The sequence below is a fragment of the Mustela lutreola genome, chromosome 8, assembly GCF_030435805.1.
Source record: "Mustela lutreola isolate mMusLut2 chromosome 8, mMusLut2.pri, whole genome shotgun sequence".
Classification (NCBI taxonomy): Eukaryota; Metazoa; Chordata; class Mammalia; order Carnivora; family Mustelidae; genus Mustela; species Mustela lutreola.
In genome coordinates, this window is record NC_081297.1 from 3,969,138 (window position 1) to 3,976,036 (window position 6,899).

Sequence of the window (6,899 nt, forward strand, 5' to 3'; positions counted from 1 at the left end):
AAAACAAAACATACCGGTTTGGGGCACCAAAACCGGTTTGGGGTGGCTCAGTTGTTTGGGCATCCCACTCTTGATTTTAGCTCAGGTGATGATTTCAGGGTCATGGGATGGAGGCCCTATTGTATTGGGCTTTTGCTGAGGGTAGAGTTGGGTTGTCTCTCTCCTTCTGCCACCCCCCACCCCCTGCACTCTCTCTCTCACACATAAATAAATAAATAAGTATTTTTTTTTTAAAAACCTGGTTTATTTGTCATTATAAAATTTAAAAATATGGGCACAGCAAAAGTATCATTAAAAGTAAAAGACCAACAAACCAAAAAAAACAAAAACAAAAACAAAACTCCAAAAAATCTGCAAATCACATGGCAGGAAAAGGCCTTAGCACACAAACAATTTTTAAAAAGTTGTTTCCGAACTAGAATTACAGATAACCAATTAAAAAAGAAGGAAAGAAAAAGGAAGAAAGGCTGTCCAACTCACAAGTAAGGACTTCGATAGTTACCTCCAGTAGGAATGTGTACCATGTCTATGGATACCTCTCCAACAGATACATAGAAACCATTACTTAGAAAAGCCTTGGGCTTCTATGCTGCTCCTTTCCTGTGTGAATGTAAAGTGTGCTGCTCACAACTTTTGCTTTTCCGCATGAGTTTTCCTGGGAAGAAAGTATATTCCTCCGTTCTTCTGAGTCGCCCTTGAAAGCAGGGACTGGGTATAATTTTTATAATTTTATTTAGAAAATGTTGATACAATTTATTTATATAATCTATAAAATAATTTATAAAATAATCTCTTTATGAAACATTTAACAAAATATTAATATTTGGAGTATTTATATAAATATAAAATATTTGTTTTATATAAATATAAAATATTTGTTTTATATTATAAAATAGTTTTATATTACAAAAATATAATTTTTACTCTCTAGCATGTAGAGAGTACTCAGGGGTTTCTGTTGTTGACTAGTTTTGCTCATCCCTGAAAATACAAAAGTAAACTGAGAGTAATTTCTCACCTCCATGCCCTTTGCTTTTCAGAAGAGATGATGACTTTTCAGTCTCTCTCTTTTCTCTTCTTCCTCCCCATATAGCATCTCTTGTTTCCTTTGGGAAAGAGTAGAGGCTTTGAGATACTAGGTGTTTTCATGCGCAATTTCATCACTGCCTTCATTCCTGTAACATTTCTTCATTCAGCTCTGCTGTTTTTGATGAGAATGCATAAAATTTAATTCCACCCAATGTCTTAGGATTACCCTTTACATTGAGAGGACACTGTTGTACGGGATACAGTTTTCCAGTTGGAAAAGTTCCTCCAGTGATGAACAATTTGAGCTTCAGCACATCACCTAAGTTCTTAAAATTTCAGTTTCCCATGCAAAAGAGACAATGGTACCTATCTCATAGAAAATATAAAGTATTTGGCATTGTCTCTTTTACGTAGAAGGATAGACGGTATTTTAAAAGCTTTGGAGTGGGATGCCTGGGTGGCTCCGTCGGTTACGGTCATGATCCCACACCCTGGGATCGAGTCCTGCATCAGGCTTGTTGCTCAGAGGGGAGCCTGCTTCTCCCTCTGCCTGCTGTTCCCCGTGCTTGTGTGCTCGCTTGCTCTCTCTCTCTCTCTGTCTGACAGATAAATAAAATCTTTAAAAAAAAATAAAAGCTTTAGAGCTGCTATCACCAATTACTACTGCTATAATGATAACTGGCTTTCTAGTAACCTAAATTATCCCAAACATGATTTTTACAGGGTCTACTTCTGGTTAAGAAACGTCACTTTAAAGTACATATACACAGAACACAACTGCTTATAATTTTTTGCTCCTTCACAGTCTTGGTAAGTGCTAAAAAATTTTTCCTCTCTTGAAAATATTTAAATTTGAAATTGTTATTTTAGAGATAGGTGCAATTAACCAAGGAACAGATCACGGTAAACTTTTCCAGACATGTGATTCGTTGTGTAAAACTACCCTCCTCTGAAAACAAAGCAAAGCAAAACAAAACAAAATCCACCAAAGAAAACAACAAAAAACCTCTACCCTCCTCTGTAAGATTAAAGGGTCTAGTCGTAATAGAACTCATAGGATTTTGCTGAAAGTTAAGGAAATAACAGACCCAAAGTGTCAGTCACATTGTCCCACAAATTGCTCTTGTAGTCAGAGTATATATGCTTCCTATATCCCATAGTATATTTGCTTCCTAACAAGCGGAATGTGTCTGAGAACAGTCTGCTGTTCTCACCCATCTTCCAGAGCTTCAGTGGCTCTGGAGGGCGGCCACTTTGCAGGTGCATTTCAAGGCTTCTGAGTTAAATCATCCCGATTTAATGAATATTCCCCCAGTAGGAATGAAGATGGAGCCCATTGCCACACCTTCTACTGATTCCCATTAAATGGGTCCTCATGCTTTCACTTCAGCATTTGTATCAGGTAATCTAACCCCAAATTAACATGTCTCATGTAGGGCTTTCTCTTCTCAACACAAGTTAGGCATGAACAATTTCAACACAGATTCTGGCTTTTAGGAGACCTTCTGAATATTCATATTCTTGGGATGCTGTAAGAGGAACATAAAGCTACAATTCAGAGAAAATACGTATGTGTTCGGTGGGTCTGGTGAGCTGTCTTTGTTGTCATTATAAATGATTTGAACCAACTAATTGGTGATCTGATCAATTGCCTTATGATTACCTCAATGAATTCCAATAGAATTAATTCATGGCTTCCTAAAGACGGAGCCTCCAGATCAGTACTCACTGGGTTTATAGAAAATTTACTTAATTGGAACAACTTAGTTAGGATTCAATTGCTTGTCCATGATCAATTATTATGTGAAATGAAACTGAGTTTCAAACTCGTGATTTATTTCTACTCACGAGGCCTGGTCTCTAACAGTGGAAAATGCAAATGACGTATGACCTTCAGGAAGGCGCGTGGCAGCGTGAATGAATGAATGCTGGCCTGCTGGGGCAGCCATCAGGTCGCTGTGGAGAGGGTATTCTCTGCGGCTCGGGCCGGTCCACGCACGGATACTCTGTCTCTGGCCTACAGCAAGTTAAGTCCCAAACCAGAGCATTTAGAGGGCAGAGTATGAAATTAGGAGGTTAGAAACAGAAAAACTTAAGTGTAGAAATTGAGTTTAGAAAGTTTAGAAACTTTTGTAACATTCCAACGGAGCTGTTACTTCTTTAAATCTCCTATTAAAAATGTAGGGTTCCTATATTTTTCTTTTAATCTTTCTAAGCACTCTTTTTTTTTTTTTTTAATAGAAGAATCAATCCATCAGAATTGGAAATTAAAGAAACACAAAACCGGTCCTGTGCCAAGTGTGGCTTGGCAAGTTCTCACAAGGAGGAACACTTTCTCTGCAATGGTAGACACTTAGCCTGGGGTCTCTCCACCACCTCGAAGGACCTACAGACCCCCTTCCCAACAGTGTGCTCTATGAGATGCAGCTTGGAACAGAAACATACAAACACCCAGGTTGGGGTGTGCTGGGCTGAGGTTGGGATTCTAGTCTAGATGGGGGTCCTGCCTGGTGGTTTAGAGTGGGTGGTGAAATGCAGCAAATCGAGGTGGAAATGGGTTGTTAAAGACTCGTGTTTTGCAGGCAGATCAGCGTTGAACAATGGCCTTGGAGGGCGGGGAGGGAAGCCGGAATCTATAGCCTCTGCAGATACCCTGGTAGGAAATACACCTGTTGCGGGTGACCCCAAGGGACCAGCATGGGGGTCTGCGGGCAGAGATGCTAATGATGGCCCAAGCCAGCTCCAGCACAGCCCTGGGAGCCCCAGTACCTACCCTGACGACGGCAGGGCAGCTGCACATAAGGAAGTAACACTGTCCATACAGAACAACACGGATTGGAGAAGAGGTCTCGCCATGACCTGGGACTAGGACCCTGAGAAAAACTGACAAGGCCAAAGATGTTTCTCTTAGCCCTTGGCCAACATCTGATGAAGGCGCTTCCCCCAGCGAGGCTGAATGTTAACTCCCGAGATGCACCAGCCGTGGCTTATTTGTGTATGTCTGTCCTTCTAAATCACACATGCATATTACTTGATGATTTTTTAGTTACCTGTTTAAATAATTGAAGTTCAACAAAGGATAATCATGCTTTGCAGAGTTCGGAAGTTCCCAAGGCACTCTTGGATTTGATAATGCACCAGAAGGACTCATAGGATCACAGAAAGCTGTTCTACTCACAGTTGTTGTTTGTTACAGCAGAGGGATAGGGACAAAAGTCAGCCAAGGGAAGAGGAGCCGGTGGGGAAGCAGTGACCAGGACACACCCAGGCACAGAGCCTTCAGTTGTCCTGTGCCGGGCAACGGGGGGCAGCGCTGGCTTCTTCTGGTAATTATGTGTGGCAATATACTTGGAGTTTCGTCAACCAGGGAAGCTTCCAGAGCCTTGGTGTTTGGAGTTTTTATTAGGATTCTGTCATAATTGACTACCCGTCTGCCTGACCTTTAGCCTCCAGACCCTCTTGACCTTGAGCTAATAGCATGTGTCCCACAGACCCTTCCAGAAATTCCATTATAGACGATCAGTCTACAGGTAAACAGATACTCTCATCAAGCAGGATGCTCCAGAGGCTTAGAGATGACCGTCCAGGGGGCAGGGGCAAAGGCTGGTGCTCTCCAGGTTTGGTTAGTTGTTGACTACACACCCTTGAACATATTACTATAAAAATACTTTTGAACTTAAGAGACACAGGTCCCCAGCTGGTGTTCCGCGGACAGACCAGGGAAGCCACACCCTTTACACAATGCTGTTCAGTGACTCTTATCCTTGCGTTTGCAGAAAGAATGTGCAATGTATTTCCTTAAATTAGCACACATAGGAGACAAATCAGTCACAGTGCCTGACGTAGCCATAGCCCCTCAAGAAAACGGCCGCCATTCCTGGGGTGGCCAGTGTTTGTCAGAGACAGTATGAGTCCTAGGACCAGATCCTTTGGCCCAGCCTGACTTAGAAATGGGCCCCGCAGGCAATGACGGTCCGTTCACCAGCTGGTCTCGGGGCTGCGGCATGATTCAATGCCAAAGTCTCCGTTCAGATGTGATTTACTGACATTATCAGCAGAGCCTACCGGAAGCCCTCGCCTAAAGTTATACTGGACATCGAAGAACAGTTAGGCCAGTAGGAAATGAGAGGAGTGTGTAGAACACAGAGTAGTTGAATCACATTGATGGGGAGTGAGGTCCTAGGGTCCCCCCTTGTGGGATCCTGGATGATAATGCAGTTGATTCCCTCTTACGATTTTTAACAGTTCCTCTGAAAGAGGCGCCCGGGTGACTCGGTCGGTTCAGTTAAGTGTCTGCCTTCGGCTCAGGTCATAATCCAGGGTCCTGGGATCGAGCCCCGAGGTGGGCTCCCTGCTCAGCGGGGAGCCTGCTTCTCCCCCTGCTCGAGCGCTTGTTCTCTGTCAGATAAATAAATAACATCTTTAAATTAAAAAAAAAATTCCTCTGAGTTTCAATCTCTTTATTGCCTCTCACACATACTCCTAATCAAGGCTGAGTGCATCTAGTCCTTAAGAGCGACAGAGGCACGTTGAAGCGATTATCAAAGGTCAGTGCTGAGTCAGTCAAGGACACAAGGAGCTTAGATCATCCTCCCTTTGAATGAAAGTTGAAGGTTTTTGAAAAAACGGGCAATGCGAATCACTCATTCTTTCTCCTTGAGGAAACCTTTGCATGCCTTTAACAAGAAAATGTTAAGCCCGATGTTTTTAAAAATGTAAATGGCGGGTCTAGATGGACCACATATTATCTGGTTCTTCACATTCAGTATCATTTTATTTTATTTTCCATGAATACTGAGTAGGATAGACTGTATTTCCTGTTTCCTGAAGTGGGATTTTCATCACGGTTCAATAATGAATATTGAAGGACTTCTTGCGATTGTAATTGACGACGGTTTACATCAAACTCTAATAGCAGCGATCGGACTTCACCGGATCTGTGGGTGGAAATAATTTAATGGGACATTTCATCAGGAAAAGAAGTCTTTTCTGTGCACCGTCAGCTCCGTTTGGTTCCTGGACAAAATGAAGCTGCTCCATGAACAGCGTCTGTCCTGTCTCTGATTTCAAGGGTAAACTGTTCTTTCTTAGGCTTTTGGAAAGGTGTTTTGCAAGCGTGGACGGAAGGCCGATAAAGTCACGCAGAACAAGGTCATGGACATGGTACCGATCTTTATTCGTATTTGGAAGGTGGCAGCTAAGTGTGCTTCAGCGGGTACTGAGCCAGGAGTTGAAGGCTGTTTCCTGCTTAGCTCTGTGGCTTTGGGAAACGCACATAACCTCTTTGGGCTTCAGTTTCATTTTCTACCAAATAAAGAGGTTCCAGCAGAGCTCCAAGGTCTCTTTCTCTTCTAACCTTTTATTATCTGAGGAATTAGTTGGCCAGCAATGATATGAGGGGAGAACTCCAACTTTTAAACAAGTATCATCCTTTTCTTCAGCCGTGTGAACATCAGAGAAAACAGACCTCTGTCCCCTTGTCTCCTGAAGCAGCTCAGACCTGGTTTCACATCAGACAGAACAAAAATTCTGCTGAGGACTGGACTGGATGAGCAGACCTCTCTTGTACAAACACCCACCCATCATAATGTGTACTCGTGTGTTTTGTAATATTTTAAAATGTGACAAGAGCAAGTCTGTACCTAGACAGTATTCCCTCCCCTCCAACCCAAGAAAGCATTCCCTTACTTTACTTCTCACCCTTTTTATTACATCTGCATGTCATTCTGGAATATACGTCTTTCTTAGGGTAGTGGATTTTTAAAGAATATTTATTTATTTATTTGATATAGCGTGAGAGCAGCACAAGAAGGGGAGGGCAGAGGGAGAGGGAGAAGGAGACTCCCAAGGAGCAGAGAGCCTGACGTGGG

At 42.6% G+C, this 6,899-nt stretch overlaps 1 long non-coding RNA gene across 5 annotated transcripts; it reads left to right on the forward strand.

Annotated features, from left to right (window-relative positions):
* Positions 1-577: 577 nt before the first annotated feature.
* Positions 578-6,350, forward strand: LOC131838041 (uncharacterized). Of its 5 annotated transcripts, none has more exons than XR_009356422.1 (5): positions 578-712; positions 1,753-1,839; positions 2,348-2,431; positions 2,527-2,617; positions 3,271-6,350. It is a non-coding gene; the product is annotated as an uncharacterized LOC131838041 (long non-coding RNA). The 5 variants fall into 5 exon arrangements; XR_009356423.1 differs by having other exon boundaries at positions 2,527-2,608; XR_009356424.1 differs by lacking the exon at positions 2,527-2,617.
* The last annotated feature ends 549 nt before the right edge of the window (positions 6,351-6,899 follow it).